Consider the following 26,624-nt stretch of genomic DNA (forward strand, 5'->3'; position numbering starts at 1 on the left):
AATAAAAGATTCTTGAGGAGAAATATGGATACAAAGTAATATTTTGTAAAAATGCAATAATTTATAATGTTTATAAATAAAAAAAGTGTTTTAATATTTGTTTTTTTTTTGTTTAGAATAGTTTTCCTGTATTCACTGCTGATTTTTTACAAAGAGGTTTACAATCTCTTGCATGCAAAAACACAAAGTTGATGATATTGCGCAACACCTTTTAATACGCACAGTAAATCATTGATATAGGGTAAGAAACGATGAAAACCTCTAGCTTGATGCTAGGAGGACATTTTTCATATTCAGTCAAAAAGTGCAGGCATAAATGCTTGTATTATGCAGATCACATGCAAACTGATGTGAGTTCAAACAAATTATGAGCTAGTAAAATAAGTAATTTAAAGTAAAATTAACAGTAGAGCATCCTTAAATTGGTATCTTGTAAGGGCAGGTAGTGTGAACGAGTGCCTAAATAATATCATCCACCCACATTCTTCACATTGGAAGAAAAAACATCTTTTAGATTACCTCTTTCATTGATGTACATGCTTGCTTTGCTAGGTGAATAACCAAGAACTATTAAGCAGAGTATTACAGAAGTCTACAGCGAGAACAAAAATACACTTTTTCGCCATTTCGTTTCGTGTCCTTCTTCATGCATCCATGCTTGTCTTCCCCTACGCCAGGAGAGCTACTTGTTGTCACAAGTCAATATCTGCACAAAATGTATACTCAATAGTTTACCCCCTGCCAGATGATTTGAATCAGCGGTGACTGAAGGCTTCAACTGCAAGTGTCGGCACACGCCATGAGGTGACAGCCGGCGTTGACAAAACACGTTAACTGGCGTCCCTGACGGTCATTCTTGCAGCATGCTAGTTTGTAAAAATGAACATTTGTAACTAACTGCTAGGTAGCAGCATGCTAGCTTATAAAATGAACATTTGTAACTAACTGCTAGGTAGCAGTATGCTAACTTGTAAAAATGAACATTTGTAACTAACTGCTAGGTAACTGCATGCAACTGCTGCGACTGCGCACGTGAAGCCTGGCGTCTGGAAGCGGCAGTAGCCTCACAGCACCGCCCACTCGATGTCAAATCTGGTTACTGAAGGCTGTAAATACAAACAGCTTGTTGGAGACCTTTACACCTATAGCGTTTCTGACTTATATTTATTCAAAATTCATTCAAACGGTGAGCACGAGGACTAGCAAGTGCACGACGTACAGGAAGCAAGTCAGAAAATCTTCCCACAAGAAACGAGGGCTGGAATGCCGGAGAAAGTTACAAAGTCAACGTGAAGTGGGGTAAATTTGTGAATGACAAGTATAATGAAGTGTGCCGCGGTGTAGAGTGTGACATTTAAACAGCGCAGACAAAATGTCATCTGCATGTACATCAAGTAACCTTCATTAATAGATACAACTGGCTGATAATTTAGTAACCTTTATTAATTTCTGTGTCCAGGACCTCACAAAAATCTAAGGGGACCATCAAGAAAACTTTTCTTCACTTTGGCAAATATTTACGATTCTGCAAAATGCAGGATCATGTAATACGTGAATTTTTCTAGTATTAGTCGTGACAAGCCACTGCAGCCCACCTCCAGCCTGTACTGTGACTGGCTTTTTAAAAAACACAACAGAGAAATGCTAATATAATTAGTGTTTTCCCCGAAACGCGTTTTCCTTTCAGATCGGTTACACTTAAAATTGAACACTCATTGTGCTAAGTGTTCTCTGTCGACATAAATTTCTATTTTTTTTTTTTTTTAACCATTCGAACCAATTTGATCAAATATAGAATACTCTTCTTTTGGATTTTATCCAAACGATGGTTTATTGATGGCGCTACCCGACCACTGCATAATACAATATTTAATTTACAACAAACTTCACAGCTGTTTGTTTTCACGGGAGGTAGCTTGCACTGGTAACATCGAAAAGAGCTCACTAAAGTAATATTGTCTACATCTTTGCAAGGAGAATAAAGTGTAAATGATATAAAAAGCTTTGAAACGACAGAAATTACAGAAAATCTTCAATGCGTTTTTTATCAACTGTAAAAATGTTGACTATCGCAGTTTATCGTACGGTAAGAATCATCGAACGATGCAATGACGAATGTACATTTAATAAGCAGAAACAAGGCGAAGGTCAGTGCAACTGAGTATTAGCTAGTGTGTGTTTCCTGTCACGAGGGCAGTTGGTCTCCTAGGTAGTTGAAACACCTGGTCAACCGGTCTTGACTCAAAAACAAAGCAAGATGAGCCTCTCTAACAGCGGTGAGTTTGTACGTAGGTATACACGGGATGTGTTAGTGTCTGTGACCTGGCAATAACCCATCTCAGGGTTGTATCTCCTTCACGTGCTGTTCGTTGCATCCAGTAGCCACAAGCATTTCTAAGACTTTCCATTGATAGAACTTCAACCAGAATTTAAACCAGAAGTTAGGTACCTGTAGGTTTCTATTGTATTTGAAAAGGTCAACATGGTTTCCCTCTTCGAACACCTTCATTTCTTCATTAGCCGTATCCCAAATTGTTCAGCAGGAAAATCATTTTGTCTGAGATACTCCGACATGGAAGAAAACTATCGCGTGCCATATAACCAGCGCTTAGAAAAAAAATGTTGGTTAAATAAACTTTCTTGCCGTTGCCATGAGAGCAGGAGCTACTGTTCTTATGTGGAAGTAAGAGATTCTGTAAAACAAAAAATGCGAGATATACGATAAATTATCAGTTACAGGAAGACAAACTTCAGCCATCTTCTTCAGTGGTTGGAGTGGGTCAGCTGACCCCCTGACCTACGTCAATCGGAGCTACGAAAGTACGTTTTAAATTAGCATGGCGGTCCATGTGAAACGCATCTTCGGGTCGTTCTATCAGCATGCTTAAAGAACGTGTTTAAAGCCGAGTTTACAGCCTGTCTACCCACATTGTGAGATGATGTATGGTCATCGACATCATAACGGAAGTCTACAAGGTACAGGGATTTCGAACTGATCTCTGATGTATTGTCCACAGCATCGAAACAGTTCTACGGCGACTCACTGAAGCATTCTAGGTACATCATCGTGGACTTCAAAACTGTAAAACTGTCTTAAGAAATGTGAAGCAAATCAGTCGGACTGGAAACAAGACAGGACACCGAAGGTCAGTTGTGTACGCACTGCGCATGACAGCTTTCGGGAAATGAAAAGAGGGAAGCGTGTATCAAAAACAGACGAACACGCGGCACTGAACATTTTATGACAACATTGCACCCAGATGTTCGGCTGACAACGCAGATTAAAATAACCAGATAAGACACTTCACAGCAGAAGAGTCCATTTACTCAGTCGAGTACAACACAGAACATCAACAAGGTCGTCAACTTGTATCAAACGTACGAGGAAGACGCCGTCTGGTAGATAAAAGTGAAAAACATGTTCTCGTGGCGACACGAGCTGAAACCAGACTAAACATATTGGGTGAACCATGTGACACAGGCATGATGCGAAACCATCATAAACCTCGGTAAACATATTGGGTGAACCATGTGAAACCGCCATATACTTCGGGGAACATGCGAAGGACGTGAAGCCGACATAAACCTCGGTCCACCCCGACAAAGTTACACATCACTCACACGAACTTGGTCACGCAAGGCACTCAAAAGCAGTTAAAAGAAATGAAGTGGAAACCATTCCTGTACTATCTACAGGGACCATGAAAGAGGAGAAATAAAGTGGTTTGTCACAAGACTAAAACAGCTTTAGGACTTGGGTGAGTTCGAGACCTTTTATTTTTTGTTCCTAAAACCCGACTTACCGTGTCTGAAAGAGGAAGAGAAAGAAATCCAGAGGACCAGAACAAAAGACTGATCGGATGGATTAAGTATTCTGTCGGAAAAAAATAAATAATATTTCTCGGGGAAATAGAAAGTAGAGAAAGTGTGTTCATTAACTGTATCTGTCTGTTTTCCCTCTAATATCTACATCACTTGCGCTCGAGCGCAAATGCACACCCGCATGCATACAAACACATTGAGAAACAGGTTGTCGTAAAAAATATAAATATATATATGTATATTTTAAAGTGACTGCACATTTTTCGCAAGGTGTGCACAGCAGTAGTAGTCAGTGAAACAGCAACAGATTCAGGCCGAGTATTGAAGAGTAGCTGCAGGTGATGGATGGGGATGGGGATGGGACTGAGGGAGGTAAAGAGAGAGAGGAGGGAGGCAGGCAAGCAATAGAGATCGATCTCTTCTCAGCTTCCTTCTAAAGTGCAGTTTGATGTTTGCCGATTGTTCCGAAGCAAAGAAGATAATTGATATCGATTTACGAAATGCCATTAAAAGTAACTTCATCGGGGACTTCACAACATGCAAGAAACATCATTAACGAGTGTCTTAATCACAGCTGGCTACAGTTAAAGACGCCAAACAAAAGTAAGAAGGAAAAGTATTTAAAATATGCGGTCACAGGCATCGTCACTAATAACATAGAACTGAAAGACTCTGGATTTAAAAAAAAGGTTACTACACTGATTAATTTCCTTGCGTCCAACAGCAGTTCGAAGAAAACGAGGGTAGAAACCACGTGACATATTTGTCATTGTGCGATTGGCTGAGTCGCTACGCTTGTAACAAATATGTGTAAGGATGAATAATTCATAACATACAACTTCCGGTTTGAAGTGGCGTGAATGTCTTGCACAATATACATTACAGATAACATTACATAAATGATAAATTGTTTCGCAATTATTAGTTTTTTTTAAAATAAATGTACACGACACATAACTGGCGACAAACGGGATGTAGGGGAAGGAAGAAACTTCTGCCCATTGAAAACAATGATCACAGTAATAAAAAACATTATTTTTTGTTAAAGTGCATCCACAACAAAGTCTAGAAACAGCCCAGCTGGTTGACACAGTGTCAATGAAGTGGTGATCGCAACAAGATGTCTGACAACAGAAGCATTTTCAATACTTTTGTTCACATTAAGAAAAAAAAGCGTGGAATATGATAATAATTACAGATATCAGAACACAACGAACAGCTTGCACGCGTCTTGCTGACAGAAATACGTTGTTTCTGGGAAATACTCTGTCCGTGTCTTACATCGCAAGATACACACAAAGTTGCCCAGTATTTTCAGTTACATCTTTTGGAATCATGTTGCCGGGCTTGTTGTGCCAGCGGTTTTCGAAACATGCGGTAATTTTGTTTGAAAGTCCCATTGTCACTGCGGCTGAGGCTGATGTACTCTGATAACCTGACTATGACAGTCATATTGGCGCTGTCAGTGACACGGCAGTTGAACCTCACAACGTGTCAGTCTTTCAGGGTGCTACCACGTGACATACGAAGTGGCTCTTGGTATGGTCGTCTTGCAACAGACAACTGGACCTTCATCACAGAGGTCACGACCTGTGGAGGTGTGCGTGTCCTGTGTTATACGCAAGCTTGGCCCACTCAGGCTCCCGGACACCAGCAAGTGCCCTCTCCTTCTGGACCACAGCAATTGAAACACGTGACTGTGCCCTCCGCCGCTCCCCATCCCATGATGCCAAATGCTCCTGACAGCCTCTCCGCCGGCGGAGAAAGCCAAAAACACAAAACCCAATAATTGTCTCCCTTGTATTCTCTCAGCCATCTTTTTTCACGAACGGTTCACATTTTCCGTTTAAAAAGTTTTCTTTCTTGTCTCCATCAACAGTGAAATAAAAATCCCGTAGAAACGTGGGAATTTTTTTCTTCTTCTTCTTTCTTCGCCGAAGTGAAATTTCCTTGATACATTAATTCATCGTGCGGTGGGTTAGCATTCAGTCCGATGCAATTCAGTTTTGTATAAACATCACCCTAACATTCCCGCCACCCCCATGTTTCTCAAAAACACTTTTTATAAGTTTTATAGACCCCAACAAGAGATTTAACAAAAAAAGAAATTAAGTATAGGAGTACATCACTGAAAATGAATTTGTCAAAACGAGTAACATCCAAAGTAAGCAGCTGTGTAGGTTTCGAATGTTTCATCTTGCAAAGACTTAAAGGTGGACCCGTGCCAGCATCAGCAAGTTTCTACATTACAGCTAGTGTAGACTGTCTTACAAACAAGCACCGATCATACGATGAGCCGGGCGCCATTTAAAGAAACAAACAATCAAACATAAACAAGGAGCAGAACGCCCGCACATTAAGATGAAGGTGAGCTAGAAGTTGAGAGAAGTGCTCGTATAAGAAGCAGTTGAAATGTACGCGCACACATTTACATACAAATTGAAATAGAAAAACATTTACAACTTGACACATATCAACATGACCACTTCTACGCACATGCACATTTTAAAAACAAGTGTTTGTGGCAATGACCCTGCACAATGCTCACAAAGCAGGACAGAGGCGATGCTCCAAGAGGACGTCATGAGGTTGGAAGGAAAACCAAGAGTCAGTCGACCGTGGCGGCTGTGCCTCGAGTGACATGCTGTACTTTTCTCACACGTGATGTCACACCATTTCTCAGAGCAATATTTCATGCAGTTCCAGACCAGTACTCCATCTACAAGGTGACAAAGCTCCCCATGTCAAGGGACCACTACAAGCGATTGACGATCAGAAATTCGTACGTAGACTGAAATTTCCTTGAAGTGCAAAGGAAGAAATAAATTTGATAAGTTTCAACGACAGTCCTTGCAAATACAGCAACAAGACCTAGCTAGGCTTGTCTAGCAGTGATTCCTAGCCAACGTGCCTAGCTCTATCTTGCAATGCATTGAAGTATGTCGCGGAAGCAGCATGGCGATCTGAGTTTCCCAAGTTTGGCCAAGTAAGGTGCGGGCAGGCAGGTGACAGGAACAAAATTTGTAAAGCAGCAGAGAAGACTCCACAGTTGTCATAGTTACTTTACACGTGGCATCTGTCCAAAGGCGTGTGATACCGTTGCCAGCTTCGTGTGCAGTTTCTATTGGCCAGCGAGAAGACCTGTCGCGATGACGTCACTTCCGCCTAATCTGCTAGAGTGAGTAACAGCGGCGAGAGAGCTGGCCAGGTACGTGCGTGACACTGTATACGACCGGAAGCTATTGATTGTGAGGATCAACCACTCTCGTCTCCACAACTTACTGTCACGCCAGACACAAGCCACGTCCTCCCGTCATGCATCAGGTGTCGCTGTCATCGACTATTGAAGGAAGTAGGATTGATAGGGCAATGCGTGTTGGGGCTTGCGATGACAATTACACATCTCCGCCTACATTCTCGTGAAAACTCTGCCTACTCTACCCTACGTACCATCGTTACTGCTACTGGCAGACTACCGCCAACCATAGGCTCCTCATCACAGTGCTACGTCATCTCCCCATTATCGACTCTTGTTCACAAGAGGGAAAGAAAAAGGCACAATTGCGTTGAGATTGTCTCTCCTTGCCATCAAAGTTTCTATGAAATTGTGATTTAAAAATTTTTATAATACTTTCTACACTCTTATTTTCTAGACACTAGAAATGTTTTTCTGGTATCACTGACAAACCAAAATTACTACGTCTCAGAATTTTCTTGAAAGAAGATAATGTAACGTCTGTAGCTAAATATATTGTTTACTCAATACGCTGCTGTTGTTTACACAACTCACACGGTATTTGGTGCTAAGCTAGACCCCAGAAAGGAGCATAACCTAATGGTTTTGAGTCATTATCACTTCCAGTCGCTGTAGATAATAAGCCGATGGCCGTGGCGATGTAACCGTGGGCCTGAAGAAAAGATCCTCCCCACAGCGTGTGCACGGTCATGTTCATCGTGTCCCACATCTAGTGGATCATCGCCTGTCATCGCTTCTTCCCGCCCGTCAGTTTTGAATCGTCAGCAGCGGGAAGTAATGTCGTGATTAGATGACACGTTCGTCTGCTGGTTGTAAATAGGAAAACAGAACGTTCTCCGCAAAAGGAAATGACATCGCAGCTGAGGAATAATGGGATGGCAAGAGGTCGCCCAGCTCCGTCGTGCATCACCGCCGCCAGATGGCGTTAGCTGCCCAGCAGTCGTATTACTCTGCCGTATGTTATCAAAAGGCCACACGAGTTGAGCGAGTCAGTAGGACTGGGAGTACAGAAGTAGAATGTGCTGGAAAAGAAGAAGGAATGGCAAAAAGGGGGAGTATTTTGTGACACCGAGTTCTTGCTTGTAACAAAACGACGGGAGCGAAAAAAAAAAAATGGTTAGCGCTGTGCACAGCGTCTCTTAAACCGCCGGCTCCTTGGCACGAATTTCTCCATTGCCCACGTGTTCACTTTCTCGATTTCCGTTGGCGGCCTCCCCACAGGCATCCTCATCTACCACAACCGCAACTGGCGGCAGCGTCTTTGACCTGGCAAAACAATGAGTTTGCATAACGCTCTCAGTAAGTAACTGGACATTTTTCGGCATGGCTTGCTTGACACAGTTAGGTCTTCAATTCGTGAATGTAACCTGATTATATCGAGATTATGTCATTATCATGAAAGTATATTGTTAATGTTTTCATTATTCTCCTGGTTACCTTGTGACTACGTGCCTGTTGAATTAGGAGCTTACCACCAGTATATTTCGTTAGGGAAATAGAAAGCGAGAAGTACGTTGAGAAGGGCTCCTCACACTGACTGATTGTCTCCCCCGGTCTGGTCGGCGCTGGCCAGCGGCACGTTCTCCTCGTCTCGCTGACCGTTGTTGGCGCCGCCGATGTCCAGGTCTTTGAAGCTCCTGCGCAGCGAGCCGTCGGGCGTGTTGAGCTTGACTGTCGTCCTGCAGCTGCACGTGCGGCTGGTGACTCGGTGCGCACTTGCGCAGGCTGCTGTGCTCGTGGTCCGAGATGACGGAGCCCTGCCGCACACAACACCGCGGGTAAACAAGCCTTACACCCACAGATAAACAACTGGCTGCAAGTGTGTTTGGGTTGGTCACTCACAGATGAAACACGTTGCTTGGAAGTGACGTTGTAAACTGTCAGTTCGTAGTTTATTTTTTTAGTCATGTTGTCAAACATTTACCAGGTCAGGGTCATAAAATGTGTTTTTGACATTTTAACGATGTTATGATCACGTGATTATTTTCCCAACATCCAAGTCTGCACGAATATCACTAGTGGTTGCAGAAGCTAGGGGTAGAAATAGCAACTATTAATTGTCTTTCTCTGCTTGCGCTGAAACATTTCTAAGGGTGCATATTCTATCAGTCTACAAAACTAATTTAAGATTTGTGGAGAAACATCAAGATATTCCCTTAAATCGATGCTCATCGTGCATAATATCCACCTACGGCTTTTTGCACATTTGGTAAATCATGATGTGGTTAGGTTAGGTGGATGGTATTTAAGCAAGGTCTCACCGACAACTGGCACTGGTGTTGGTATAAAAACATATTTTGTTCGTCTCTCTCACCCAAACACACTCGAACACACACACCCGCGTGCACGCTGTTCTGAAGGTTACATCTCTAACTTAATCGCGGATTTCTCGCTGAAGCTGTGTCAGGGAGCATGAAGTGAGGGTAGGACTCAAAGTACGAACCTGGTGCGAGCCTCCCGGGAAGCGGAGTGAGTCTCCAGTTCCGAAGCAGTAGTAGTAGATGCAGGCGGAGAAGAGTACCAAGACACCCAGGGTGCACAGGCCTGGTCCGATGGCCTGGTACATTCTGGACAAATCACATCAATGACTGCAGCAGCCTCCCATATCCAGCCCACTCAAATGGGATTTTTTAGATCCTTCATATATAAATACATTTAAAACTAGTTGGAATCCATGGTTACTCATTTAAAATAAAATAAATAGAATTTTAAAAATGCGATAAAAGGATGAAAAAATGTTTTCCCTAGGTCTTGGATTTAAAAAAAACAACAACATTTATCTTAAAATATAAAAGTGTGAGGGACCCCGGAATGTTTCAAGCTCCAAACGTGCACCTCACTCTTTTATATTTTAATTTAAATACATTTTTTTTTAAAACGAGGCCTAAGGAAAAACTATTTTTAATTAAAAGTGTTTTTAAACTTTTTTACTTATTTCATTTTTAACTTTTTAGTCCTTTGAATTGCATCGATCTTTTTCGTCTTACTTTGTCAGAGGCCAAATTAAGGGGGGAATAAAAAAAAATGTAATTATTTTTACTAATTGTGGAATGCTGGAAAGGATTTAGTAGTGCATTGTAACCGGAAACGAGCAACTCGTAAAAATTTAGACCTCTAGGACGATGGATGTGTGTAGGGGGGAGTTGATTACAAAATTTCCTAGACAAGGAAAGTGAGTTAAACAAAAGTGTTTAAAAAAACGGAAAATGGGTTTGATACTAGTGTACATAGCATCCCCTTACAGATCATCATGTGCTCCTCGTCAAGATCCATGCTCCAAGACTGATTAATAGAAATACACACCACATCCTTGGTTACACAGTATGCAGGTCATGTATATTTTATACATCTATTTTATTTTACTTTATAGACATGACGTTAAGAAAAATTCGCGATGGATAGAACTAACAGTTCTGAGCTAAAAGTAGCGGTAGATGTATTTGTAGAACACCTCCCAAGTTCTACATTAGGTCCACCTCCCAACTGCAGTTGTCTTACACCAGGAGAAGGTCAGGCGGGTCCGATCGACAGGAGCCAGTGTTTGTAGAACCCCGAGTGCTGAGTGCATGCACATCTCGTGGTCATCAGCAGCCAGCAGGAAAAACATTTATTTTGATGGGCGGCCTGTCCCGTAAAAACATCCGTCAATGACAGCAGTTATGCCGCCATTTCATTTTATGTTTTTTAACACTTTTGATTCTTTTCTAGAGAATCCACGTGTTCTAGAACCTGAGGAGGCTTGGCTGCCATTTTATAAGAAGTGACATCAAGTTATCAGCATCTGACTTGATGGACGGCTATTAACGTGCTCAACTCGTATTACTGATCGATCTTCTGTCGCATGAGTCAATCATTTGCTTCCTAATCCCGTCTTTCTCTCACTTGTCACGGCTTGCATGGTATTTATACGGCTTTTTTTAGAAATCAGAGGTGAAATTTTGTGGATGTATGCAGAAACCAACAACAAGATTGTAAAATTTAACTGCATCAGGACAAGATTGGACAGATTCGTCCTGGTGAAAGACCTCCAGGGAAAAGGGTCAACAGCGACTTCTGTAGAGAACAAAGAATCCCAGTCGCACGTGTGGCTTCATGCTGACAATCTGTACAGGAGGAGAGAAGGTTCTAGAGGAGTTGGAGAAAGTGAAACACATTACTTACAGATCTTTAAAGTTTTGTACATTTATTTTATGATTATCTAGTTATCTCAAATATTGAAAACGATAAAAGTGTGGCAGACTGTTACATTCTCTCATTTTGGTGATGACACGCACATCCACATACACAAGCGGACACACTAAAAATGCTTTAGCGCAGTGAGGAAGAAAAAAAGTTAAAAGTATTTTTTGAACAGGTTCGTCCTTTAAAGTATTTTTGAAATGCTTGGTATAGTCAGTGCGACAAAGATTATACGGAAAAAAATTCTACAGCTTCTGAGCAGCTGTGGGAAAGGTTCGCTCATTAGACATGCTTCACGTCTTGGGGATGCTGAGAATGTGATGACCAGAGGAGGAGCGAAGTAGAGAACATCGTAGAGAATATACTGTCAGAATATAAATAATGTTCACAGGAGAAACTCGAGAGAAACAAAAATTGTGACCGATCAGTTACAGTTTTGTACTCGATACACGGGCAGCCAGTGCAATGTCTTCAGTCGGTGTCTTACAGTCATCCTTCCTCAATAACGAAGTTTTTCGTGTTTGTTTTATATATTTTTGGAGAGGTGTGTAGGGTGTGAGTTTGTGTAGGTGAGAGATTAATTGATTAATTGATCGATCAATCGGTTGATTTTTTTTTTAATTCTCCAGCAAAGCTCCAGCAAGGGTGCGAGCACCTGTCTCTATAATTCTTAGAACATAATCCAATTATAAACAAGGACAAGGTAAGAAAGAGAGAAAGAAAAAAATCTGTGGAGAGACACGTGACCCTCTGTATCGCTGTGTAAGAGTGTTGCACTCACATCCTCTGTCCCGGCGGCATGGCGCTGAGCTCGTCTGCTGTCTTTTCGAAGCCCACGATGGTCAGCACGATGCCGGGGATGAAGAGGAGGGCGCCCACGAACGACAGCAGCAGCAGGCGCCTCATCGAGAACGAGTGAGGCCTCATCACGCGCCGTGACCGCACACTGCGGTTGCGCAGAATGCTAGCGTGCACCGCAGGCCTCATGCTGACGTCCTCTTCGCTCACTGCGTCAGGGAAATGCCAATGACGTCACGCTCGAATCGCGGGCGGTGGTCAGTCCATGACAATGTGACGTCAGTCCTCTCAGCTGCAGCCTCGATGACGTCAGAGCAAAGACAAGGAACCAACAGTGGTGATGTGACGATGTGCCCTCACAGGTCTGCACAATGGAGCTGACACCTCAACACGTCAGAATGAGGCTCATGGTGTGGCCAGCAGAGTGTCGTTGTCAGTCTAGGGGCGAGCTCCAGTCACTCGGCAACTCGTCGACCTCTCGGGCTGAGTCCTCACTCTCACTGAACTCCAGTTCTTATCTTGCTCCCGCATCTGAAATCGAAAAAAAAAAATGCCCTTTAAATCTTCAGGGTTGACTTGGCTGAGTGTCATCTTTATTAAGGCTAGCACAGCAATGATAAATTGAAAAACTTTGTAAGTTTACCTAAAGCCTGCTAACAATTCTAATATAGCTTGAAGTGCCAGACGTATAATAATAACACTAACATTGAGTTAGTGCCGACAATGGACACCTCAAGCATGAAGTGTTCTAGTGTTCTTCAGATGTTTTCAGCTGTGTCAGTGCTGTCACTATTTTGAGCATTTAAAATATGTTGCAGACGATGAAGCTGGTGCGGCTAATTTTAGAAACTCTTAAGCATTCACAAGCATCTGCCAACACGTCAAGAGTACAACATGCTTTCCCTTTCTCTTTCCTAATCGGTAAATGTTAAAGTTCAAGAATTTACAAACATATCAATCCCGACCTTGAAAAAATTGTGTTATTTCGCTTTTTCCAACGAGTCCGGATGAGTACGAATGATAATCTTTCAAAAACGAAAAAGGTTTTCATGCCTTTTGAGAAACTGTTAGCTCATTCCACAGACACTAAGGAAAGAGCGAGCCTAAAGGTGTGAAGTGAACAGAGAATCACACAACAATCATTGGTGTGAAATGGACAGTTACAAGTGTGAACTGGACAATCACAGGTGTGAAATGGACAGACAGACACAGGAATAAATGGACAGCATGGGTGTACAAGATACCTACAAACACCCTACTGTACACTAGCAAGATCCTAAAGACCATAAAGTCAAGTTTATTGGTCTACAAGTCATCATGAATTATTGCCGTCAGTGCCAAAGACAGACTTCTCTAACCCACTCTTCCCACCACTGACATCGGCCTGCAAGCCAATAAGTATGTCATCATGGCAATGCACAAAAACTATTCTTCTTGTTGTCGAGGAGGAGATGGAGACGAGGGAGACGGAGAAGAATGTCGCGGGATCCTGCGAACACATTGAGAGAAGCCTCTCATGGCGCAGTCATGTGCAATCTCACAGATTACCCTTCAGATTTTCTCCTGTCTCTGATTTGTGCGAAGTGAAGTGAAGCAACTCAAAAGCTCCATATTTCCCCTTTAATCAAGACATGTAGATAGAAGAAAACACTCAAGTGCTGACGTGGAATCCATGGTAACGAGTTTGTTGATGAAATCTTCGTCTTGCTACTGATATTTGGTTGGGATTTCTTTTTCTCTTAAAAACCAAATCATTATTTTTTTAACCTCGTGTGCTCTGGCTGCTTTCATCCTGCCCCAGTCACAACCACATTCTTCTTGCTCTCATCTCCTTCTGTTCCGCTACAAACCTACACATCCGTGCATCTCTCTCTCCCTCTCTCTCTCTCGTCTGTTTTTGCCCAACTGACCATCAAGGCCATGGTTCTCTCGCTCTGTCCCCGTCCTGACACCCCACCATCCTATGCCAAGCTGTCGGGACATTCTCTTGTCGGCCTCCTATCTATGTTGGTGGCTGCACTGATGGCTGGCAGTGCCAGAGACTTGTGGCGCCAGTACATGAATATACAGCCGACATCGATTACCAATAGACACAAGGATGCGGCTACAGACAGGCCGCCAGTGACATGTGATGCAATGCTCGGACACAAAGTGTACACCTTGATATGCTGTCAGGTTCCTCTGTAGTCCAACAACTGATTTATCTACAAACAAATTAAGCTGATACACTGCAGATGGTAGGAACAGACCGTTATGAGACAAGCAAGGGATGCACTTATATTCCCTGAAAACACAAGACCCCACAATTAATATAAATGTGCACGGGGGTGGTTCTTGAATTGTAATTTGCTTTTAAATTTAATTCAGTTGAAATAGAAGCAAGAGAACAGAAGCAAATTGAAAAGTTACCATGCCAAGTCATGTAATATTTAAAATAGATTATTTGTCGGTGCAGTATCTGTAATGTTTAGAAAATGAATATTTATAGGCCCGTATCGTGTAATGTTGAAAACATTATTTGACAGCCCCAGGTCGTAGTGCCGTGAATGGTGTTCTAACCGTTACACATTGTCTTCGTCTGTTGTCGCCTGCCAGTCCGAATGATATGGCAAATCCTTAGTGATACTGAGTGTAGAATAGGACTATGTGATGTCATTCATCTGCACTAAAAGCCGTTCTTAATTGGACAAATATGGACGAACGTTTGAGGAAGTTTGACAAAATCATTTAAAATCTTCGCCAAGTTTTCTCAAACATTCTTCCCTATAGAAAAGTCAGGTAAACATTTCTTAAAACCTTCTCAAACCTTCGTTCATATTTGTCTATTTCGAAAAGCCTTAAATTTGTTTTATAATCACAATTTATGTGACATAGGAGTTTGTGGCAGACACGCCATGGTGTTTAAATTAGTAGTTTAGATATTTATATAGTTTGTTGAAGTAAAGCAACAGCAAGCTAAGAGAATGAAAGTTCTGTTGGAGGAGAATGACTAGGGAGGAAGGGAGGTGTGAGAGGAGCGGCACTAACTGAAGGAGGCTGGTGTGATGGCGCCACTGTAGTAACACTAGCAAGATGGCGAGTGGTGGGTGGGGCGCTGGGCCGGTGGCTGGGGACACGGACTGTCGTCGGAGCAGTGATAAAACAGTGACATCAAATTCCACTATGGAGGGGGAGGGACCGGCACTTCGGGGCACCACGAAAGGAGGCCAGACGTCTGGCGGCCAGCTATTGATCCTCCTGCCTGGACTTCAGGGCTGCTGCATCCATACCCTTTCTTGGGTATATAACTATTGTACTTACCTCTCTTACCATTGAAATATCTTCTACATTATGTGCTATCGTCTTGCTCGCTACAGCAATACCCTTTCTTCCAGTTACTAAAGAACATTTTCCTTTCTGTTACTACAGATTATCATCTTTCTGTTGCTATAACACCATCTTTCTGTGAAAATAACTTCATCATTCTATTATTATAATAGCATCTTATTTTTGTTTTTTGCTGTGTTGTTTTAACTATTGCAGTGGAGCAAAATATTCTGTGACAATCAACCTAACTTGAATGTGAATACAATAGCAAATATCCATTAACAACCTGATGTTGTAACTATAACAACACTAGCCCTGTAACCTGCTTTTGTTGTGATTGCTTTATCAAGCAGAGTGATGTCATTTACAAATCCGTGAGTGTGAACCAGAGACTAATCTCAATTACTGTATAAACCATTAGTACTAAAAGCTGTACAAAACAATAATATAACTTGCTACACAAAGACTGAGTTGCTGTATACACTAGTAATACCACTTACTGTCACTTTGCAAACTCATGAGAAATATTATTTGGTGTATGAACCAGAAAGAAATGTCACTTACTTTTACAGAGCGAAACCTCCGGTAGGTGGAAACAGTTTTTCCTCTCAAAATCAGCAACAACAACACTTACTTTACAACCCCGTGAGTAATTTAATGTGTAAACCAGTAATACCACTCGTATAAACCAGTATGTAATATTCCTTTGTGTAAAAACCTGTGAGTAATACCAATTTCTGTATAAACCCGAGAGTAATACCAGGTGCTGCACAAAAGAGAGTACTAAAAGTTGCCGAGACTGTCCACAAGGATGCCACTTGAGAGGAGAGAGGATCACTACAAAAAAGTTGTTTTCGATTCCTAAAAGCGCCCACAAAAGCGAAGGAAAACAGCGAAAATGTAATGAATGCTTTTGAGGAAATGAGGTCTGCCAATTATGGGTGACAAAAATATGTTAGCAGTTGTCTGTGGAGTATCGGGAGTCGCACTCTGCTCGTGGACTAATTAGCTAATTAGTGGTGGCCGAGAGCAGGCCAGAGCCTCTCGATGCACGGCAGGGGACATGCACTGGACCTGGCTGTATCCCCCACTTCTCCCTCCCTGCACGACTTCATTCTTGGAACCGAAAATAATCAGGTATTAAACATCGTGTGTGAAAAAAAGGAAAGAGTCTCCTCTAGAATCTCTAAAATAACAGCAAACAAAGTACCCTGGCTTTTCTCTCTCTCTCTCGCCATATTTTTAGTCCCTTCCTCTGTATGATTGTATCTTCACTCCCTTTGAAGATTACTAATAAAGTCCCACATACCAAAATACTGACAGATATAACAAACTTTAGTTTTAGTTTATTCTTGTTGCTCCTTTGAAAGCATATAGCCGCAACAAACTTTACCGCTACAAAAATATCTGATAAATAAAGAATGTCGCGATGTCTTGAGAGAGAGAACTGAACTGTTTATTTGATGGGTCAACGAACGTTCAATGTAGGGGTAAATATTGTTACATCATCACTAATAAAAACATAAACAGGCATAAGACATGAGATGAGTATATACGTTTCGTATCATTTATACATTCAGTTGTTTGTCTCACACCCCTCACACACACACACATGGGTTGTCATCTACTAGCAGGGCCAGGACACTTCAATGTGGAGAAGGTCGTAGATGTATGTGGTTGACGCTGTTAGATGTGGAAGTTGAAGCCGAACCCTCTCCTTGGCCAGCCTTGAGCTTTCCTGGTAAAGCAGGTAGACAATCCTGCTGACAATCTGCTGGGTGAGCACTTGGCTGGGGTGGCTGGGGTGGCTGTGGAGGTTGGGGTGGGATAAGGAGAAGTTTTCAACCATAGGCACGATCCAACGACCTTCTGCTCCACACTGAAGTGCACGAGGCCTGCTACTAGATGATAACGAAAATGTGTTGCTCACTTTTACTTATATTGTTTGTTAAAGCACGCTCCTATAACAGCAAAAGAGGACATTAAAGCCTCGTGTCAGCCATACACATCCAACTATCGCTCAACAACGACGGTAGGGAGGAGGGATGCACACGTCCATGTTTGTCGGTTGCTTTACACGAAGAGAGTGAAGAGATGTGCTCCTACGTTGGGAGCAAGTATTTTGTAATGAAATAAGTCAGCCATTTCAAAAATACGTCTGTACACTTGTCATCATTGAAAATTCTCTCTAGTCTCTTGAAATGTAATGCTGGAGCGCTTGGAAACTGTTGGCCTTACCTCTCCCGCCTGAATGCTGATGGAAGAGCCGAGTGCCTGCAGGCACGCCAGCCACCCACTGCAGGTTCCATCCTCATCTGAATGCGGCTGCGAGGCAGAGCCTATCATTTGAATGTGCCCGGAGATACGGGCATTGTCCGGGCCTTTGTCTCGGGTTCCCAATAGCCTTTATTTCCAAAGGACGTAGCATTTGGGTTCCTGTGTGATGCCCGGCTGTGTGGTCGATAACGACATTAATTTTACTCCGGGACATCGGCTTTTCTCTGCTTCTCGCCAGTCTCCAAGACAAAAAGGTCTTGCGGTTCGTTTTCCCTCCGGCTCTGACATTTTTATGAGGTCTTTCTTTTGTCCTTCAAGAAAATGGGCTTGGCGAGCGGCTAGACATTTCTCTTTACGCCGCACTGACCCACGTGGGCTTGTTTGTTTGTTTTCTGGATTTAATCTTTTGCATCTTACTTTCTTTTGTGTCAGTCAGTCTCTCTGACCTGTAAGTCGTTGGAAGGTGCCAGATACTGAAGATAGAGGTGAGTGTTCGTCAGTTGGTCTGTCAGAGGGAGAGGGTTGGTGAGTGATCACCGTGAGTGGATGCCTCTCTGTCCGTCTGCCGAGGTCTATTCTCTGCCAGTGAGATTCATTTCTACTTAGGAGATGTCGCTCCTCAGGGAAAATTGCTCCTTCCGGTAATGGATGCCAAGTGTACACTCCGTGACCCCGCAGTTCCTTGACTGTACAGCGGGCAGCTCGTCGTGTGAACGCTCCCGTCATTGCAGGCACTGTGACGTCACAAGATGCAAATGCGAACACGCGCGCAGACACACACAAACACAAACACAAACACGCGCACACTGCAGTACTGTTTGGAGATACATATTTCTCCGACGAGCACAGACAAGAGATAGAGAAGGACAAGGACATTCTAAATGCCAGCACTCTACCTGAGTAAGCTGACTGCCAGCTGTCAACCACGTCAGGTGAGATGGTTGACTAACCCTGAGTAACCTGACTGCCAGCTGTCAACCATGTCAGGTGAGATGGTTGACTAGCTGCAGTTCGCCACACTACATCGTGTGCTTCGTTTTATTCTCGCATTCCTCTAGTCTCTCCTCTCCCTGAAATACCTTTCTTACTTTATAGGATTGCGTTTTTATATGAAGTGATGCTGATTGTTCTGTGACAGTTGTTTTGTGTCTTTTTTTATAAGTACAAAATTGAAAAACGCCCAATCTTTCTTGTTTTGATGATGCCACGAGTCCACGGGTGTAGATGGCGAGTAAATTTCTAGCAACCTCTCTTCTGTCATGCTCGGTGCTACATACAGTGCTACACGTGCAGGCATGCGGCGAGGAGCACACGCACTGGCAGACGAACACACACACACACACAAACACACTGCTCGTCTTGCAGCACCGAGGTCCGCCCTAGCACCGTCACGCTTGAGTGAAGTTACTCTTTTACTTCGCTTTCTCTCATCGTCCACTCTAATGCCATCCTTGCTCTCCATCAGCTGAAGGAGGAGGGTAGTCAGACAGGTCAGCGAGGTCAAGTCTCTAGAACTCCAACTAGTCGCTTACACCGTCACCACGAGTGAGAGAGAGAGAGGAGGGGCGAGAGGAGAAGGAGGAGGTTGCTGCTATTGAAGGATGCGGGCATCTAGAATTCTGCAGCTTGCCTTATGGGTAAAATCGATGGTGAGCAGCCATGTTGTTGGCAAAATTTGCATCTCGGCAAAACAAGAAAGGATGTCTAAATAGGTTTCCTTTTCTCACTGAGGTCAGTGCAGAGAGCAAGTGGTGGGTGGACAAAGACTCAATGCTCTCGTAACAACAGTCTGGCTGTATGGCGGTGCACAATGTCTCTTGCTAGCTCCACTTAAAAACTAAACACAAATAAAAACTTCCAATCGTCTTTTATCAGTCGTGTTCTCTACTAGTCTCTCACCCTGAGTGAGGACAAGGACAAGTGTTGCCTCAACCTTCGCCTTTCCCTCCACAGGGCAGCGAGACCTCCAACTCTTTCCCTCCTCCACCACCTCACCCCAAAGTCGCCTTAAAAATGTGATTTTCCGCCATTTCTCTTCTTTAAAGCCACTTGTCGCACGCTACACAAGTTGGGATGGAGATGACATGGAGTTGACAAAGAGGGAAACAACATCATGTTGCGAGTCACTCTATAAACTCAAACATGCAAACGGTCTTACTTCAAGATTCGTTCCTAGGAATGGCCGCCCAGCGGTCAGTCTGACGATCAGTGGAATTAAGAGCGTTAGAATCTGTTTGTGCGTGTGTGTGTGTGCGTGTGTGCGTACGTGTGTGCGCGTGCGTGCTCGTAACATTGTCTTGGGACTAGAAGTAAAAGGACACGCCGACAGAAAGGATTGTAAAGTGACTAAGGATGAGGGCAACAGCAGCCATCAAAGATCAAAGCCTTGTTGTGAACCACATCGAGTAGCTTCTGGTGGACGTGTATGTACAGCAATGGCGGCGAGAGACAGAGACAGGTCGAGGCCACTAGGCTGCTGCGCCCTGCATTGCGTGCATCTTAACATGCCTGCAGGTGGCGCTGTGCACTATTCATTATTCATCAATATTCATTAAAATCGCCACGGGACTGGCCGCTGTTTTGCTACAAAAGAATGGCGGTGACAGCTTTTAATGTTCACACACCGAGGTGTGGGCTGAAGTATGTTTTTCAACGACTCATATTTCATGATCCACGGAGCAGCTGCTTGTCGGGAGATGGCGAAGTGTTTGAGGACAGAAGAGGATTTGAATACAATGTCTCGGACAACAAATGACACGACTGTCGCATCTTTTGTTGTCAACATGAAATATTACATTAATACATTGTTGTCAGGAAACTGTATATTGTGTGTCTTGTATCGCCTCTAGAGATGTTGTTAACAAATCCAAAGTGGACACAAAACATTAGCCAGTCAAGCTAAACTGTCTATAAACTGTGCAATTGTGTAAATTATGATGCAAGACGGGAAACTACTCAAAGGGGAAACTTTTGAGTGTATTTTTGTGAAGGTGCCATTATTTATTGCAGTTGATTGTTTTTATTCACCTGTTTTAATTTTTTTATTTACTTTGTTAGTTTATTCTGAAGATACCTATACCCTAACCCTACATAATGCGATTACAAGGCTAGTTTATTACATGTAATGATGGCCTGTACTGCTGTTGGCTTTGAGTATTAATCGTGTTGTCTTGTTGGATGGCAGTAGGTGTCTCCTACTCTTCTTGAAAAATAAACTGTTGACCGCAACCACACGAGACATCGATGTTCACCTTCTGTACGACAGTCCGAGGCGCATTTGTCAACAAACAAGTGGATGTCGTAGGCTGGGGGCTCACTCTTGGGGCTCACACTCCCACTCCGGCAGACGACATTTCTCTCTTGCTTCGGAACCTGCTTCCTCGGCTTGTTTGCGGTCCCCGTTAAATAACCTGTCGCCCAAAGCTTGCTTAAATCAACAACAACAAGCGCTTCCTGTCGTGTGAGCGGTACTCATGACCATCAGCAGCCCACCCGGCGTGGTTCTTTGAGACCAACACTCTACTACAAAAGCACTTAGTGACCGACACTTTACGTCTCTTTCAACTGCACCGACTACTTTATGTTAATTTACAGACCAGCTCGTGTAGTAATATTGGAGTGTTTATCTTTACTTTGTAACACTGACTGCTGACCTAACCCTAACCCTGTCCAACGCCAACGCCATCGTCATCAGGGGCAAGCTACTCCGCTAAGGTCTGCTTGCCCAAAGTGAGAGTTGTCCCTGGCTCAGCAACGAGGGGCGAGCAGGAAATGAGGTGACGTAGCTTTCGACTACGTGGCACACGAGATGCCGTGTCGTCAATGAGAGTGGTCACGTGGACCGGAAACCGAGCGGTGAGTCCTGACGTGACATGCGCTGAAGTGATCGGAAAGTCATTAACACATCGGCAGGGGAGACCAGCAGAGCACCATTGTGCGTGGTGAAGCAAGGTACAGGGCCAGCTCAATAGCCAGCAACCTCCACTTGTCGCCCTCCACGTCCCGCTGCACGAGCAAGGCGCTGCAAGCCTGTTAGATACGTTATCACGTGATGTATCGCGAGAACGCGACATGCTAGATAAGGGTGGACGGGGTGAACGGGGTGGCGGTGTGAGGAGGAGAGGTAAGCCGTACTTTACGTGCTCTGACATCCATTGACGCCGTGAAGCAAGCGCTGCATGATGGCGCCCACTACGTTGCCGTGACCTGTCGTGACCTGCGCTGGGTGTCTTGCCTGCAGTGGTCCAGCCTCAACCAGTCAGAGATGGAGGGATGGAGGGCGTTGTGTGCTTAGCTTGGCGAAAGAGGATTTTCTAAAGCGGGTTAAAAACGCCAGGCTTCTAGCATCGATCATTAAGAATGATGAATGGAGGGTACTTGGACAGTATCCATCCACAGCCATATGCTACCCTCTCAGCATTCATTCAGAGCTCTTCAGTGCAAGATCAGTGCAATAAATGCCCCCTACAGCAACATACTTCTAAACCCCTCAGTGCTAGAGAGATAAGTATCACATACACCTCAAGCACCTCATTGCTAGATAAATGTTTCGCGAGTACTTACATGCAGCCAAACAATGTTGTGCAGCATTTACCTTCAATAAGTATCACAAAAACATTTACATAGAAGTCCTTCCTGGACATAGAAGTCCTACCTACAAACCTGTTCCCCACCCACAGTGCCAGACCAGTTACTGAGAAATACGGCAAAAGCTGAGTCGCACTCAACACCAAGGTGGCTCCGGTCTGCAGGCGCCGCTGAGCGCCACCTAGCGGCTACAAGCACGCGGAGATAATCAAGCAGCGCGTAATTAAGCCGCCGGCAGACGGGGTGGGGAAGGGGTGAGACTTCAGTCGACTGGACGACGCGACAATGTGCATCAACAATTTGATTTACTTTTGTTCAAACGGCGAGGAGAAGCTTTTGCAACGGCTTCCAGGACGAGATCTTGCAGAGAGGCGGGTGGGTGAGTGGGAGAGGAGGGCAGGAGGGAGAGTCGGAGGGAATCTCGTGATCGAAACGAGTTCAGGACCAGCGCTTGCAGTCAGTCGGGTTGTGTCCGGCACTACGTGAATGGAGGAGAGTCCTACGGCGTGTATCCCCCATCGCCCCCTGTACCTCCTGCTCGAGAGGTTGCAAGACCTGCTCACAATATATCTCACAGTTATTGCATCACGTGGTTACTAGCTGTACACATCTCCCTTTCGCCACACTACATTTATTGCATATTGTATACTATTATTTATTAGTATACTACCGTAAGTGTAGTTTTTTAAGACTATATAATACTACTACACACAGACCGTAACTTTCATACTAGAAGCCGCGACGTGTGTCCCCGGCTTTAAACCTGTGGCTTAATTGCATATTTTTCCGGATTTTCAGATTCTGATTAATTTTTCGATGAGCTCCATGTTAAATGCTCACTGTTCACGTTGTTACAGTGTTTACTGTTCACATTTTAAAATCAAAGCCGCATACAATTGAAGCATTCCGATCAGTGAAGCACACGCCCTCGTCCTGCTGAAAACGATACGAAATGATTGCGATGCAAGTTGTAGATATTGGCGACTGATAAGCCAGTGAAAAAGTAGAGATTTTGTAATGTAGTGGGTTGTGGATTATACACAGATGTGCTCAATAGAGCGAAATTTATAGTATATATATACTGTTTAGTTATGAAATATATATTTATATACATTAAACAGTAAATACCACACATTACACATATCCATGGTTACATATCTATGTACAAACAGATCACTTAGTCAAGAGCACAGACCCTCAGTCCGAGCACATCAAAGCAGTTGTTGGTGACATGACAGGAAGCCCTGGCCGTACGGAGTATGGCTGATAGTGACAGAGACATGACAAGGACCGTGCGGACTGACAGTGGCAGTGCCACTCGTGGCGTAACCACGTGTATTGATTGTCGCCGCTGTGCGTATTTCCGGTGGCGGCAGCCAAGACGCGCGGCGTGCCGCGGAGGCGAGGAGAGCATGCTGGGACAGGTGAAGCACAACGCTTGCGTCATCCACTGCATCCCGCTCGGACCGCGAGCCCCTGCGTCTGCTGCCAGTCGCAAACCGCGCATCCGCCGCTCACCCAGGCAACATTGAGAGAAGGAAGGCCGCCATTTATCGGAAGCCCTGTGGTCAAGTCTGGGCTGTGCCACTCGCACACAATCAATACCATCGGTAATTGCAATGCAAACAGGATGCAAAGAAAGGCTCACAGACGCAAAACGCATTTCGTGTGTGCGCGTGCTCACGCGCTGTGTTTATGTCCTTTGAGTTGAATTGAGACTCAAAATGGACAAACAGACAAGGTAAACGGTCTCCAGGCCACCCAGTAAGCCAGCCAGTCAGACGACGGCTTGAGAATGGCCTTTACCTTTCTCCTTCCATCCTTTCACCTACATACCTAGAACCGCCGGTCGATTACACTGTAGTACACCGAGGTTGCCTTCACATCCAGGGCAGCAGAGAGTATACAGCTGTGAGGTCATCCTCGCCGACAAAACCAATAAATAAAAGTCTGCACAGAAAACACGGCTTGTGGAGGCCATATTGATTATCCCCCTTAGGGACATCACAGGCTGAAAATCGTTAGGCAAGAGAAAATTTCCATCGCACGCCATGCCATTTATTTTCCTTTCTATGTGTTAAATTTCTTTATAGCTAGACATATAGATAACTATTAACGAGAACGGTGACAGAACAGAATGATGCAGGAGACATGGCAGACCGCACAGCTAGCCTTGTTAGCGAGTCAAAAACATGAACTAGAAAGTCGAGAAGCTGTTGATGTCTACTGCTTCCAGTTGCTATGCATCGTCTGAGATGTTTATTTCCGAATACTTTGTCTTGTCTAGAAAGTAAATCATCGCCAACGCAAGCGACTGCTAGTATTACATGACACAATATACATGACAGGTAATGAGACAGAATACATGGCGCAGTATGTATGATGTGTAATAATACACAGGCTCGTGAAATCAGACCTCTGCCACCCGGTGCTACATACCCCAGTCCGTGCGATGTATAATAAGACAATGGCGCCTGCTGCGTGATATGATAGCGATGTTCATAAATATATAATGATAGCAGTGGGTCTGCTAGTGCCATAATAGAATGCTAATGGATGGCCATGCCTTTCTGTCAGTTTTGATCGTTAAAGAAGTTTATGGGCAAAGCTGAAGACCGGGAAATCGACTGATGGATGTTTTGGTCCTCACTGACCACTCACTAGCCACAACCACTCACTCAACAGTTCTAATTCTAACCGTTCACTCAACAATATTAACCACTCAACCATTCCCTCAGCAGTATTCACTACTCAGCCACTCAACAGTACTAAACACTCAGCCACTCACTTACCAGTATTACTCACTCAACTGTACTAACCACAGCCACTCCATCAACAGCACCAACCACTCAGTCGGCGAGGTCACCAAAGTCTTGGCATCACAAGCTAGTTTTCTGTGGCACTAAAGTCGACTTTCAGGTCAGAGTAATTTTAAAGAGCGATCCCGAGTTTCTATTTAGTTGTCCGATGGCTGAAAGGAAAATGAAGGACTTGCCGGTGGGCTTCTGCAAAAAAAGTGAATTGATTTTGTTGGTCATCCAGTTGGTTGATCACACACCGAAGAACCGTTAGGGCAGTAAGTACGAGGAGTTCGATTGAGTACTGGGATGCGCAGGTTGTGGCGAGGATACCGGGTAGAAGCGGATACAACGATAAACCTGCCTGACATGTTTGTTGTTAATGGACTGCCTTAGTCTGCATGGACACATCGTGCGTCGATAAGAATCAAAGCTTGAAAGATTATTTTTGAAGACGAGATTATGATGTCCTGCTGATTGATATCAACAATTTCAATGTTCAAAGAATCTGCATCAGACAGTTATTCTCTCTATTACAAGAAATCAGTTTATAAATTTACAAAATTAATAAACTTTTGAATTTTTTCCCCGCATCCCTCATTTTTGGACACCATCCCAACGACCTTTAATATCATGTGAAATCATGCGAAAACCCATTTTCTTCATGACCCCATCGGACACTGAGAAATGCTCCAAGACAAACAGGATGTGAAGATATAAACGGAGTGGATGTCGTGGCAGTAACGGCGGTGCCCACTGTCTTCCAGTCGCTCACTCCTCCCTTCTCTGGATGCTCAAGATGCACATGACATGTCAGCTGTACAACGAGGTTGTGACAGCTGGGTAATCAGAGCTGACATGTCATGTATCGGCAGCTGTCATCGTGTATCAGCTGCTGATGTGAGTGTAGATGTGAGTGTAGATGCCGGCCTCTCAGACCCCGGAGATCAATAGTCGTCTTGCCCCCGGCGCGGCCTTGGCTCGCATCTCGTGTGGCGGCGCGCGGCAACAAAGGTCGATAGAGAAATGTGTACCCATCCCTCCTTTCCTCGGCAGAAAAATAAAGTTTAGCACTAAATGATGTTTTGCAGCTGTACTCAGGAGGTGTCGAGGGTGGAGAAGAATGTATCTAACCAATCGGCTCTCGACAGACGAGGCACAGATGTCGTCACTACATCCATCGCCAGTCTAACATTGACAGGAGTGAGCGACTAGGTGAGCAGTGATGACAGAAATAAATGTCATGACGAGATAACAGACACTTGAAAAAACTTGGTAATGACAAGCTGGGGTGTAACCACATCCCTGATTATAAAAAAACAGTTTGGATGTAACTAGATAATCAGACACGGATATATAGCTGATAGAAGGGAAAAAAAAAGGCGAGACAGCGCGAGCTGTGACGTTGCCGGGTCACGTGTTTGCGGTGTACATTCATCACGAGCGTCTACCTGTCCATGCTGCACCTGTCTCCGCCAGATGGCGTGAGAACAACGGCCGGAAATTGCTTTCCCATTTCTTCCCTGACAACAGGCGGCGGGCGCTACTCACTTGCTGCACCACGCATGGCCTGATGACCTGAAGGTGGGCCTGTGTGGGCT

At 44.1% G+C, this 26,624-nt stretch overlaps 1 long non-coding RNA gene across 3 annotated transcripts in view; it reads right to left on the reverse strand.

The window, feature by feature from the left end:
• Positions 1-197: 197 nt before the first annotated feature.
• Positions 198-26,624, reverse strand: part of LOC112556580 — a 37,906-nt gene continuing 11,479 nt past the window's right edge. Inside the window, exons 2-5 of one of the 3 annotated variants that reach the window (XR_003097774.1) lie at positions 12,039-12,586; positions 9,522-9,645; positions 8,611-8,835; positions 198-8,344 (exon numbers count right to left, since the gene is read on the reverse strand). This is a non-coding gene — a long non-coding RNA (uncharacterized LOC112556580). Of the gene's footprint in view, positions 8,836-9,521; positions 9,646-12,038; positions 12,587-26,624 lie in introns of all 3 variants that reach the window. The other 2 variants (XR_003097775.1, XR_003097773.1) reach the window with 2 other exon arrangements.

This window comes from Pomacea canaliculata, linkage group LG1, assembly GCF_003073045.1.
Source record: "Pomacea canaliculata isolate SZHN2017 linkage group LG1, ASM307304v1, whole genome shotgun sequence".
Lineage (NCBI taxonomy): Eukaryota > Metazoa > Mollusca > Gastropoda > Architaenioglossa > Ampullariidae > Pomacea > Pomacea canaliculata.